This window comes from Lissotriton helveticus, assembly GCF_964261635.1.
Source record: "Lissotriton helveticus chromosome 1_1 unlocalized genomic scaffold, aLisHel1.1 SUPER_1_unloc_31, whole genome shotgun sequence".
Classification (NCBI taxonomy): domain Eukaryota; kingdom Metazoa; phylum Chordata; class Amphibia; order Caudata; family Salamandridae; genus Lissotriton; species Lissotriton helveticus.
This window is the reverse complement of record NW_027611672.1, coordinates 1,710,296-1,724,763: the sequence shown is the minus strand read 5'-3', so window position 1 is coordinate 1,724,763 and position 14,468 is coordinate 1,710,296. Positions and strand designations below refer to the sequence as shown.

The 14,468-nt window shown below is 48.5% G+C and overlaps 1 protein-coding gene across 1 annotated transcript in view; it reads right to left on the bottom strand.

The window, feature by feature from the left end:
• LOC144805898 (uncharacterized) overlaps positions 1–14,468 on the bottom strand; it is a 400,916-nt gene that overhangs the window by 109,618 nt on the left and 276,830 nt on the right.

The window sequence follows — 14,468 nt, the reverse complement described above, 5'->3', positions numbered from 1 at the left end:
GGACAAGAAACCAGAAACGGTATCTACCATTCGTTTATAAAATGAGGGGGAGTTGGACATAACGACAGGGGACAAGGTATTAGGCGGAGCACAAGAGGGGGCAGAATAAGGGGTAACACGTATAAAGGGGGTCGAAGGCAAAGGAGCCAGTGGCAAAGGAGGTGGCAGGATAGGCATAACTTGAAGGGGCTGTGGTGGAGGTGCAGGGACTGGTTGAGAAACAACAGGTGGCTGAGCAACAGGTGGCGGAGCGGGTGGTATTAACAAGGGTGCATTAGCACCTTGTGCATAGGGCGGGGGTAATCTCAACAAATGGGACATTAAAGGATCCTTTTTGGGGTCAATATCTTTGTCCGGAGGGGAAGTTGGCAACACCGGATAACACTTATCCACATCCATACGATGTCGTCTTTCTAAAACCTCAATCACATGATCAGTCTCATTGTCAGTAAACTGCTGGGCAGTCTGTATGACAGTCATGCCGTTTTCCTTTCTATCTCTCTTTGGCTGTTTAATTTCTTTCTGTTTGGCTTCCTTGCGCCAGAGGCGAAAAGAGTCAAACATAGCCGGCCGGGCTTTTCTTTTAAACAATGTAGCTTCCAAATTATCTAGGATGTCAGGTTCAAAACTACCATTTTGTGGCCACTGCCACGGCGTGCGCTCGTAAGGTGCTGAGTTTTTGTCCTATTTAGGAGAGCATCCACTGCATGTGGTACCATGACAATAAGTATAAGCACCAATCCAGCAGATTGGCGAATGGAAACTGATGCTGCTGCTGTAGCTCTCAGTCAACTAGGTAATGCTTTAGCCACGGGATCTAACGAAGCCGAAAAATAAGCACATGGACGTTGCTTGTCCCCAAATTGTTGTGTCAAGACTGACAACGCTCAACCTTCTCTCTCATGTACATAAAGTGTGAAAGGTTTACTGTAATCCGGAGTACCCAACACAGGAGCAGAACATAAGGAAGTGCGCAAATCAGAAAAACTTTTCTGGCATTCCTCAGTCCAAGGGAGAGGTTGGGGTGTATCTTTAAGGGTAAGTGCTAACAAAGGTTTCGCTAATAAAGAAAAATTAGGAATCCACTGTCTGCAATAAGAGGTAATGCCCAAAAAGGCACGCACCTCTCTCTGTGTACATGGTACGGACATTTGCGTAATTGCTTGGATTTGTTCGGGGTCAATCGCCGTCCCTCCTTCGACAAGAGATGACCTAAATAGGTAACCTCTTGGCGACAATATTGTAATTTAGAGGGCGAAACCTTGTGATGAAAGTCAGACAAGTGACGTAAAAGAGAAATAGTAACTTGTTTACACATTTCTTCAGAATCAGCAGCAACCAATAGATCATCTACGTATTGAATAAGGGTGGCACCTGGAGGCAAAGTAAAAGCGTCAAGCTGAGTTTTCAAAGCCTGACTATAAATGGATGGACTTTCACAATAGCCTTAAGGTGCACGCTTGAATCGAAAGCTTCGGCCTCCTAAAGAGAAACCAAAAATATCCCTACTTTCCTCAGCAATGGGAATGCTAAAGAAAGCGTTCTTAAGGTCAATGACCGAAAACCAGGCAGCCGAAGCAGGTATCATCGTCAATAAAGCAGTGATATCTGGGACGACAGGAAACTGTGGTACAACAATCTTATTGACCTCCCGAAGATCGATCAAAAAACGATAAACAGGTGGCTGGGAAGAGTCAGTACGTTTAAGAACAGGCAAGACAGGACTATTGCATACATTTCCCCTAGTCTCTTCAACCACATCTTTCTCAACTAGATCATAAATAATAGCCAACAGTGCTCTCTCACCATCACTCGAAATCTTATACTGGGGAATGCGAGGTAGCTTAACATTAGACTTGAGGGTGACAGTGTAGGGTGGGATCTGCAAGAGACCAACATCATTGGAACCTGTAGCCCAAAGATCAGCGGGCAAGGAACATAATTCAGAAGGGAGTTGGTCTCTAGACAAATATGTCGGGGAGATCAATCTCTTACCTAAAGTAAGATGCACGCCAAAAGGGTAACTATGCAGTGTCACATACAGTCTTTTCAACAAGTCCAAACCCAACAGATTCTCACCACAACCAGTCGTCAAAATAAGTGGAGCATCTAAGTCATAAGGACCTATCAAAATGGGCAAAGGACAAGAAACTGGGTTGCGAACTGGGGCGCCAGAAAATCCTACAGAAACATTTGTTAAGCCAGACAAAGGTGCCCCAGGGAATTTGGAGTGGATGATAGAACTCTTCGTTGCACCAGTGTCCAATAGAAATGGCTCTGACACACCAAGCGCAACGACTTCAACATAGTAACATAAGGCCCATTTTGGTCCACTGGAACTGAAATGACTCCCTCACTTTGTCTATGGCTGTCCTAGCTAGAATTAAAATACTGAGTCTCATCCTCCATACAATAATCGTCATTATAATAGTGTGCAGACTGAGTATTTTGCTGATCAAAACAATTCATGGAATTTTGGGGCGGAAAGGAACGTTGCTCCTGGGACATTGTACCTCGCCCCCTCCCCCTAGGGGTCGACTGAAAACCACCTCGGCCTCGTGGCCCAGGTGTACCACCAGCACGCTGCAATAAAACTGGGCAATTATTCTTAAAGTGACCTTCTTCTTTACAATTGGCACATTGATTAGGGCCCAGTGGAGGTCGTGGAACAAAGGGCTCAGGTTTCTGAAACACCTTCTGAAACTGGGGAGTTGGCTGAAACTGACGCTGAGCGGGGCGAGGGGGATAAGCCTGTTGCAAGAGTACTTTCATTTTTAAATCTTTAGCCTTTTTATCCAATTTATCCTTTTCCTCCTTATCCCTATTCTCGTAATATTGAGCAGTAGCCAATATCTGAGCTGAAGAAGAATCGGCCCACAAACTTTCAGAATCCTTTAATTTATTAGAGAGTTCGGGAAGTAAATTAAATACAAATTTATCCACAAATAGTCGCTGCCCACCTTCTGTGCTCATATCTTGACCACTGTGATCAAGAAACGTTTCCTCAAACCGAGTAAAGAAGTCGGAGACACTTTCTTCTGTTTACAGGCAGCTATTAACACGCAGAGCGGGCATCATAGTTTGCATTAAGGTGATTATCCTACCAGGAAGTTCTGTAATTAGATTATCAGGTTTGGAACCACCCACTTGAAGTCTATCGGCGGCAACTATAGCAGGCCAATCTCCTCCTAATTCCTGGATATGGTCCTCTTTCCGAATTCTAGCCCACAATGGTTGCGGAACAACATTTCCCTTCAGCATATCTATGTCGGCCAAATTCATAACACACGCATCAACAGTCTGAGACAGATCTTTGTAATAACCAGCAGGGTACTTACGGGGGTCAGGTAAGGACTGTTTAAGGGCCAGCCCCTCAGATCTCTTCCAAGGTACATGTACCCATACACGTTGAAAATGAGCGGGAATAGCAGGATTTCTTCCCGCAGGTGCAACCTCATCCCTAAAACTGGGGGAACCTCTCTCATAGGATAGTGTTTCAGTTTCCGTGTAACGGAAAGATCGGGTTCAGGTAAAGACAGAGAAGTGAGCATGGGCCTAAGGGCGACAAGTGTCTTTACAGCATTCTCAACTTCAGGACCCACAATTATTCCTTTATCGAAGTCAGCCTGAATATCTAGCAGATCCTGGGGAGCTAATCCCAATCCCGTATCCTCCCACTTTTGGCTAAGAATGACGCACATGGCATCAAAAACATGTCTTTGTGTTGGTGCATTCCACTGTGAAAAAGTGTCCATGATGTCTTGTACACTATACTCGGGATCATTCATGATCCACTTACGAGCAAGAACATCTAACACATTTTGTTCGTCAGGACCCAGGAGTTGTCTACGGGCCTGCCTCCGAGGAGGAACAGGAGTCGTGCTCAATAACCCAATGAAAGGGGACAAGAAACCAGAAACGGTATCTACCATTCGTTTATAAAATGAGGGGGAGTTGGACATAACGACAGGGGACAAGGTATTAGGCGGAGCACACGAGGGGGCAGAATAAGGGGTAACACGTATAAAGGGGGTCGAAGGCAAAGGAGCCAGTGGCAAAGGAGGTGGCAGGATAGGCATAACTTGAAGGGGCTGTGGTGGAGGTGCAGGGACTGGTTGAGAAACAACAGGTGGCGGAGCGGGTGGTATTAACAAGGGTGCATTAGCACCTTGTGCATAGGGCGGGGGTAATCTCAACAAATGGGACATTAAAGGATCCTTTTTGGGGTCAATATCTTTGTCCGGAGGGGAAGTTGGCAACACCGGATAACACTTATCCACATCCATACGATGTCGTCTTTCTAAAACCTCAATCACATGATCAGTCTCATTGTCAGTAAACTGCTGGGCAGTCTGTATGACAGTCATGCCGTTTTCCTTTCTATCTCTCTTTGGCTGTTTAATTTCTTTTTGTTTGGCTTCCTTGCGCCAGAGGCGAAAAGAGTCAAACATAGCCGGCCGGGCTTTTCTTTTAAACAATGTAGCTTCCAAATTATCTAGGATGTCAGGTTCAAAACTACCATTTTGTGGCCACTGCAGAACACCATCTTTCCTAGTATAGCGGACCCACACTTCATTAAAGGGGATGGGGCCCACACCATGTTTAGAATAGAGCTCATAGGTGGGAGTTCCAGCCGGAGGAATGGGACAAGAGTCCTCCAGTTGGGAATCCCTATCACAATCACAACAGCACCAACGTCTGAACTTACTGAAACCAGGCATCGTTATTTCACTGGCCTCTTTTCAAAACATCAAGGGGTTAATCAAGCAACACAGCACAAACGTACTCATGCCTTGGCTTCGGTTATTGCTATAGTCAAATCAAAATCCAAAAACAAAAGAAGTGGGAGCTACCCACTAGTACTTAACCAAATGTCTCCTTACGCCAACAGAGGTCCGTTCTAACTTCTCGAGATACCAGTTGTCACCAAGGGACCAAGACAGGGCGGCAGTCAGGGCAGCAGTTGCCAGCAGCCGTTGGAACGGAGAAGCCGCGCTTCAAAAGACCATCGGTCCACTTTCGACATACAGGGGTCGCTGATGTGGGGCGCCTCCTCCGGAATTTTCCTGCGGGGCTCCTCTCGATCCTCGGGCTCAACCACTACCTCTGTAGCCGTCCAACGTTGGGCGCCAATTGAAGAACCGGGCCTTATGGGCCTGGCGGCGCAGGGCACGCCTTAATCTCCGAGTTCACCTGTCTTGTTGCACAGAGACACGGAACACTCTGTTGTCGTAGGAAACCGAATTTATTAGCTGCAGCTAGGCACAGTTGTCCTAGAAGTACACCAAGAATGTTCTCAGGAGACTGCCACTTTACTCCGTGGCTCACAAGCTTTTATGGTAAAAATGCAGTTGTACAAACATATACCCAATGCACAAAGTTACAGCCAGTCAGAAGAGTTTGAAAACAAAGTGTTGTGCAACCGGAGTGTTCTCTGCTTACATGTTTGTGTGTTATTCGGCCCCTCAAGTTAATCAGTCTGGAATGAAAAGGCATGTCTTGTATGCTTCAAAGGAAAGGTTGTAAAATAGGAAAACAAGAGGAGAGAATAGCGAAAGGCCGATAGATAAGATACGGCAAGAGAAGAATGCTAAAGGCTTAACAGATAGTTGGTACAAGGATTAGTTAGGCCGGGCGTTGTCTGGGCATGGTTTTGGACAAGGATGGAGGGGGTCTTGCGACATGTTGCAGTCAAAAAGGCAGAGACAATTTGTTTGTCGAGTGGCCTGTGTAAAGGCAACACAAAATGGTGGATGAATGTAAGATGGAGTCGAATTTAGAGAACCTCACCTGACCCCAGGCCAACCCCCATGCCGCACGGCTCCTCCGCTGTGACAGCGTCTCGGCCCCCGGCGCCGCAAGTTCGACCCTGACCTCGGTGTCCCCCTGCTGCTACCTTCTCCTTCTTCATGCTGCTGCCCACACTTGTGACTTGTGAATTGTGCTTTTTTTTCTGGACTTTTGCATTTTTCTGTATTTTTCGTAGTTGCTGTTGTATCCCTGTCCTCTGTGTGTGCCCCCCCCGCTGCTCCCTCACGGCCCGCCCCTTTTTCTTTTGTACCCCCTGCCCATTGGCCGCCCCGCTCCCGCCTCCCAGCTGCTCCTCCCTTCCACTTCGTCTCATATGGAGGCCGCGCAGCGGGCGTGCTGAAGGCGCGCCAAAGGCAAGCCCGTCTGCACCCGTCCGTGCCCTGGACCGCGCCCAGCGCAAGGACCCCTGGCCCTCGACGATGCCTGCCCACCCGACGGACTTACGACGGCACAACCATCCACGCACTCAACGCCGGACAGAACCCCGCCTGCTACCGAGCCATCCCGAAACGCACCCACGGACCCTTCACCTGCCAACCCTGCAAATTCACCTGCCTCCAAACCTGCACCGCACCCTCCAAGTCAGCTACCAGCAACAATCACCTCAAGTGCATCTTGCTCAACACCCGCTCCGTCCACAGGCACGGCGTCGAACTCTGGAACCTCCGGGACACAACATCACTAGACGTCGCCTTCCTCACAGAAACCTGGATGAACGCCTCCTCAGCCCCCGACATCGCCATAGCCATCCCGGATGGCTACAAGATCACCCAGAGGGACCGCGTCAACCAAACCGGAGGAGGCATCGCCATCGTCCACAGAAACACCATCCAAATCACGACCAACTCCGACGACACCCTCACCGCCGCCGAGCACCTTCACTTCCAGATACACACCGACCCCAAGACCACCCTCAGGGGCACTCTCATCTACAGACCCCCGGGACCACGCACACAATTCAGCGAAGCCATCACAGACCTCATCAGCCCACACGCCCTAACCTCTTCAGACTACATCCTCCTAGGGGACCTCAACTTCCACCTGGAGAACAACACTGACAGCAACACCGCCGCCCTGCTTGACAACCTCGCCCACCTCGGACTCAAGCAACTGATGAACACCCCCACCCACTATGCCGGCCAAACGCTTGACCCCATCTTCTCCTCCGGCAAGCACATCTCCTTCAGCCACTCCACCGGACTACACTGGACAGATCACAGCTGCGTCCACTTCAACTTCAGGAGAACCACGACCCACCACCACCCGCAACAGGTTCCTTGCAGAAGCTGGCGCAAGATCACCACCGACCAGCTCACCACCTCCCTCAGCCAGAACCCTCCCACCATCACGACGGACCCCAACGAAGCAGCCCACAACCTCACACAGTGGCTCACCAACGGCGCCGATGACCTCGCACCACTGAAGAACCCTCCCAGCAGACCCGGCAGCAAGAAAGCCTCGTGGTTTACCAAAGACCTCAAAAACTCTAAGAAAACCTGCCGCACACTCGAGAAAGCCTGGCGCCACACCCAGACAACAGAAAACATGACAGCCCTCAAGAACGCCACCCGCAATCATCACCAGCTGATCCGCACCACCAAAAGGACAACATTCAAAGAATGACTGGACAACAACACCCACAACAGCAAGGAACTTTTCAGCATCGTTAAAGAGCTCTCCAACCCAAGCACCTGCAACAACGACATCAAACCATCGCAAGACCCCTGCGACTCACTCGCCTCGTTCTTTCACTGTAAGATCGCCGACATACACAACAGCTTCAGCGCACAGACCACGCACCCTACCACCGAACCATTGCCCCCCACCACCACCCTATGCACCTGGACCTCGGTCAGCACCGAAGACACCACCCGAACGATGAACACCATCCACTCCGGCTCCTCAACCGACCCCTGGTCACACCACATCTTCAACAAAGCTGACTCCATCATCTTACCCCAACTCCGGGACATCATCAACAGCTCCTTCACATCCACCACCTTCCCGGAGAGCCGGAAACATGCCGAGCTCAGCGCCCTCCTGAAGAAACCCACCGCGGACCCCACGGACCTCAAGAACTTCCGCCCCATCTCGCTCCTCCCGTTTCCGGCCAAAGTCATCGAGAAGACCGTCAACAAACAACTCTCCGCCTTCCTCGAGACAAACGAATCCCTTGACCCCTCGCAGTCTGGTTTCCGAGCAAACCACAGCACCGAGACCGCCCTCATCGCAGCTACCGACGACATCAGGTCCTTGCTCGACAACGGGGAAACAGCTGCCCTCATCCTCCTGGACCTCTCAGCAGCCTTCGACACCATGTGCCACCGCACCCTAATGCAGTGCCTCAGCAACACCAGAATCCAAGGAAAGGCCTTGGAGTGGATCATCTCGTTCCTCGCCGGAAGAACCCAGAGAGTCCGTCTCCCCCGTTCCGATCCGCGGCCACCGAAGTCATCTGCGGCGTACCGCAAGGATCCTCGCTCAGCCCCACCCTCTTCAACGTCTACATGAGCCCCCTCGCACCCATCGCACGCCAACACAACTTAAACATCATCTCCTACGCTGATGACACCCAGCTGATCCTCTCCCTCCCCAACGACCCGCCACCGCCAGACCCAGCCTCCAGGAAGGAATAAAAGACGTCGCAGAATGGATGAAGCTCAGCCATCTGAAACTGAACTCGGACAAGACGGAAGTCCTCATCCTGGGACCATCCCCCTCTGCCTGGGACGATTCCTTGTGGCCCCCTGCCCTGGGCACCGCCCCCAAGCCAACGGACCATGCACGCAACCTGGGCTTCTTCTTGGACTCCTCCCTCACGATGACCAAGCAAGTCAACGCCATCTCGTCATCCTGTTTGAACACCCTGCACATGCTTCGAAAAATCTTCTGGTGGATCCCCACCGAAACCAGGAAGACGGTCACCTAGGCCCTCGTCACCAGCCGACTGGACTACGGGAACACCCTCTACGCTGGAACCACAGCCAAACTCCAGAAAAGACTCCAGCGCATACAGAACGCCTCTGCACGACTCATCCTGGACATCCCCCGTCACAGCCATATCTCTCCCTATCTGAAAGACCTGCACTCGCTCCCCGTCAGCAAGAGGATCACGTTCAGACTCCTCACCCACGCACACAAGGCTCTCCACGACATGGGCCCCAAATACCTCAACAGCCGCCTCACATTCTACACACCCACCCGCCAGCTCCGATCCGCCAGCCTCGCCCTCGCCACTGTCCCACGCATTCGCAAAGCCACCGCCGGAGGAAGAGCCTTCTCCTACCTGGCGGCCACGACCTGGAACTCCCTCCCCACCCACCTATGGCTAACCCAGGACCATCTTTCCTTCAGGAAACAACTCAAGACCTTGCTCTCTGAGCAGTAGCGACCCCCTCCCTCCTCCCAGCGCCTTGAGACCCTTACGGGTGTGTAGCGCGCTTTACAAATCTGTTGATTGATTGATTGATTGAACAAGCATGCATTATGTGACCAAACAAGGGGGCACGAGATACACTTTGCTATCCCTACAAGCTCAGCACATTTGGGATTGGGCGATTCAACATCAGATCACAGCAGTCCATGTTCCGGGGGTGTCCAACCTTCTAGCGGACTCCCCGAGCAGGTCGGTCTCGTCAAACCACTAGTGGGAACTTCATCAGCCGACGCTGGAACGCATCTTTCAGCTTTGCGGACACCCCAAACTGGATTTATTGGTGACCAACCTGAACCGCAAATGCCCATTCTATGCAAGTTGGCTTCCCCACTCAGAATCGTGCAGAAATGCGTTTTTGATGAACTGTTCAAAATATATGCTCACGCTTTTCCACTGATTCCTCTAGTCGCAAGGGTACTTTGGAAAATGCAGAAAGAACCCTGCAGCATTCTTCTCATAGCCCCCAGATGGCCTCACCAGTTCTGGTTTACGGAGCTCCTCCTTCTGTCAGAGTGCAATCCAATTTGGCTGCGCCCAATTTTGAATCTTCTTACTATGAACCATGGCCTGATCTGCCATCCGAATCCAACTGGTGCCTGAGCACTATGAGTTTGCTAATTTGATTATTCCTCCGGACTGCAGGGAGGTCCTCACTAACGCAAGAGCACCCTCCACTATCAAAACCTGCAAACTCAAGTGGAAACGGTTCTATCTTTGGTGTGAAGCTTCAAATTTAAAGTCTTCATTTTAACACTGAGAAGACAGAGATTCTACACTGTGCAGTAGATAGAATCCCTCCTAAACTTCCGCTTGTGTTTTGGCCAACATCCCCTGCTACTCCATTGGCTCCCAGTAGCCTGGTACATAATCTGGGAGTCATGGTTGACAACAAATTGACATTAGAAAACTGTCAACAAAACAGCTGGAAGTGGTTTTACTCTGATCAGAGCATTTCGGAAAATCCTTCCGATGTTCTCTTAACAGAACAGAGCGCTGATAGTCCGGGGCACCATCCTCAGTAAGCTGGACTATTGTAATGCCCCGTTACTAGAATCCCCGCAATATCTGATTGAGAAATTGCAGAGAGTACAGACCATGGCGGCCAAACTGGTACTAGTGCAACCACGCTGCTCCTCCGCCTCCCGGGCACTCTCAGATTTACACTGGTTGCCAGTCTCACAGAGGATATGATTTAAGGCACTATGTATAGTATTTAAGCCTCTAAATGGTCACGGGCCCAAATCTCTGCAGGAGAAACTGACATGGTATGTCCCTCCACGAGCACTGCGCTCCTCATCGACTAATCTGGTGAGGGCACCTAGAGTTAGGAAAGTTAAATCAGGAGGTAGGGCCTTCACTGCGGTAGCGTCCTGCCTTTGGAATACCTATTCATTTGATATGAGACAAATAGACAACATCCTGCAGTTTAGAAAAAGGTTAAAAACTTGGCTCTAACCTCGAGTATGCTCCTTGGCATCCTGCTAACTCCTTCCTGGCAGAGGACACAGTCTCTCGGCCCTAAGCTAGTCGCCTGTATCGCAGCTCCAGGTTACCCGTAGGGTGTCAGTTGCGCTTTACAAATCATGATAAATAAAATAAATAAATAAATAAATGTTCACCCTGTTCACGCTACGCCAGAGCAGCTTCTGCCTTTCTTCTTACAATTAGCAAAATCCAGGGACTCTCACTCCACCCTGAAGGTTTTTCTGGCTGCAATTTCCAGATTCCGTCAGGATGGCTCCAATTCTCTTTATTCTTCAAGAATTATTCAACAATTTTTCAAAGACATATTTCAGATGTTCCCTAAAATTCGACGCCCGCCTCCTCCTTGGCATATGAACATTGTGTTGGCACAGCTCATGAAGTCCCCATTTGAGCCCATTCATAGGGCTGATCTTAAATTCATCTCCTGGAAGACATCGCTGCTTTTAGCTCTTACTTCAAGTCGGCGAGATACAAGCTTTTACTATCAAACCACCTATTCTTCAATTCACCAAAGACGCTGTGGCGCTCCGCACTAATCCGGCCTTAATTCCTAAAGTTCCATCTAATTTCCACCTGAATGAGCATGTCATCTTAAAGACTTTTTTCCCTAATACACAGTTGCCAGCAGGAAAGACTTTACATTCTCTAGATGTTAAGAGATGTTTGACATTTTATTTGCAAAGAACAACCAGTATCCGTTAAACTGATCAGCTCTTCATAGCCTACGGCAGGATGTGTAAAGAACCTCCAGTTGCTAAACAGACTATTGCACGTTGGATATCTAGAGCAATTTCCTTTTGCAATCAGCAAGCAGGCAAGACACTTCAAGCAACGATTAAAGCACACTCTACTAGAGCAGTCTCCTCTTCTACTTCTCTCTTTGCTGGTGTGCCTCTTCATCAGGTTTGCAGAGCTGCGACCAAGCACTACTGTCTGGAAGCTGCCAACAATGCTGACACAGCTGTGGGGCAAGCGGTGCTACGTAATCTTTTTAAGTAAGGTGAGCCTCTGTTTCTTACCTCCTCCTGCACACATTGTATATATGTATATATTTCTGCTTATGCAGGTGTGCCCATTTTACTGCTATACTGTAATATACGTATATGTATTCTCTCGTACTCTGTTTACGATCTACTTATGGTTTACCATGCACAATTCTCGAATTACTGCGGTCTACTCTGATTCAAGCACGTGAATCTATGAAATATACCCCAATATTGGAGAAGAACATAAGTTACTTACCTGAAAACTGTGGTTGTCCAGTATTGGTATCTTTCATAGATTCACATGCGACCCACCCTCTTCCGCTCAGAGGCTCCCCTCTTCTCCATGGCTCTTATGCCACACTTGTGCTAAAAAATTGGAGAGCCTGAGCCTCTGATGAGAAGGTTCCAGAGGGTGCTGTCGCCTGATTGGCTGGAGTTTGGACCATATCTTATGTCTTTGACATGACTGTCGCCCTCACTCTGTCTGTCTCCCTCCCTCTTTCTGTCTGTCGCCCTCCCTCTGTCTGTTGCCCTCCCTCTGTCTGTCTGTCGCATCACCACAGCATCACTCAGGGGCAGCACTACATCACTATGTGCTACCACAGCATCACTGTACGCGACAGCATCACTCAGCGCCACCAAAACATCACTCAGCGCCACCACAGCAGCAATCTGTGCAACAATTCAACAACTAGTTCAAATATGTTCTCTCAATGTTTCAAGCTTTATTACAAATGTCACAAAAAGATGTTAATATTTCACTTCTGTTCTTGGATTTTCGTCACAATAAAATACACTGAACATAATCTTCACAAAAGTTATTTACAAACGTTTAAGCAATTGTCATTATACATTACAATAACTTTTACTTAAGTATTAATTATTTAAAAAAATTAAAAGCCATTGTTATTTGTAACATCAATAATCTAAGTCACGTTAATACAACACACATTGCATTACAAATGCTATAGGTGTCACATTTGCGAAAGTTAAAACTATTGGAATTGTAAATGACAAAGCTATTAATTTCGCTATTTTCAAAACCAACACATAAATAAAAAATGTGTCATTTACAATACCAATAGCTCAAACGTTCCTAATGCAAGACCTATTGCTTTGCAAATGCTTGTTATAATTACAAGGGTGTGACAACACCACATAACACCGCATAAGCAACAAGTGCAGATTAAACCACAGGGTTCAAATAAACCCCCACACACACCGTAAGATTAAACTGTACTAAACACACACGCCGCAATAACAGGTACATCATAGAAAGACTGATGGACATAATGAAGCGGACCTAGATATACATGCCTAGCACAGACAAGATAAAGGTCTTGATTTAGAGTTTGGTGAGCAGGGTACTCCTTCACAAGCGTGGTGTAATGTAATGTATACTTGTAAAGCGCACTGTTGCCGAGCGGCGTCCTGGCGCTGTATACCGCTGGGGAACCCGTCCTGGCTTTTCCTGTGGGATGGTCCCTCCTGGGTATCCCCAAGGTGAAGCCAGGCATCCCCGGCGTTGATGGGGCCGTTGTGGAGATGAGGCAAGCTAATGCCCAGAGTTGCCGAGTGAGACCCCTGGTTAGAGTAGACACCGAAGCGAGAATTATCGAGTCCGCTGACCCTGGTTCACGACCCTGCTGCGTTGGGAATTGAACCCTGGTCCCGGGCCGTCCTCTGCTTCCGTGTCTGCCGCCTCTAACCAGTGAGCCACATCACTACAACACATATTGTAGATCAAGTTCCTATAGATGGTTGAGATTGCTTTTTCGGTCAGGGGATCAGTTAGCAGCTGGTCCTCCAGTGGGGATGCATCAGGCAACTTCCCCCCCCTTCCCAGATGTTACCTTGCAGAGCGTGACCCACCTGCAAATGTCAGAACCGTTTTTAGTCGCCTAATTCATACCAACCGGACCATCGAGTTGCACCTCCATCAGCGAATGGTCTGAGATTCTTCTGCCTGTCACACCACATGCCATTCACTATTTCATAGTGTTTTTCTGCTTTTATTTACCACTTGTTTTATGCATGTGGTTGGTTGGGGGGGGGAGAAGGGCGAAGCAGGGGAGGGAAGGGGAAAGATATTTCTAACAGAGGGAAGAATTGTGTGTTTCCCCCAGTTAGTAAAAAAAACAGCATAAGTCTTGGCTGCTTCTGCTGCACCCAGAGTCTTGTGGGTCTTTTCAGTCTAATTTTTCTGTCTGGAAAAAAATTGTGTCCTGCTTTTCTGCACAAAAGCCTAACGACTGATAATCCGGTGGAATAAAATGAACACATGAAAGTACTCCTTAATTTCATTGCCCTTGATTCATACTCTGGACCATAGTTGAGGGATATTTCTAGGCATAGTCCTCGCAACACACAATAGATTTACGTGCGGCAGAGGCCAGAGCTCAAAAGTCAGGTTACCAGATACAAGTAGGTGGTAACTCAGGGCATGTCGAAATGCCTGTTGTCCGTGGAGGGGAAATTCCCATCCTAGAAATATACATTAAAATTAATTAATAGTATTCTATTTTAAATATCTTTTTGGTGCCAGTCCATATGACTTTAATGTCTGCTTTTGGGATTCTATGTTACAAGTCCATAGGGTACATGTATCCTTTCTGAGCTTAATAAAATGTTGGAAATTCTACAAATCCTCACTCCTAGATCGAAGTACTCTCAGGCTACCATTCTACACTCTGCTCTGTCTGAAGAACAGCTCAACACCTTCAAAATTCTGCAATTCTGCATTGATATGG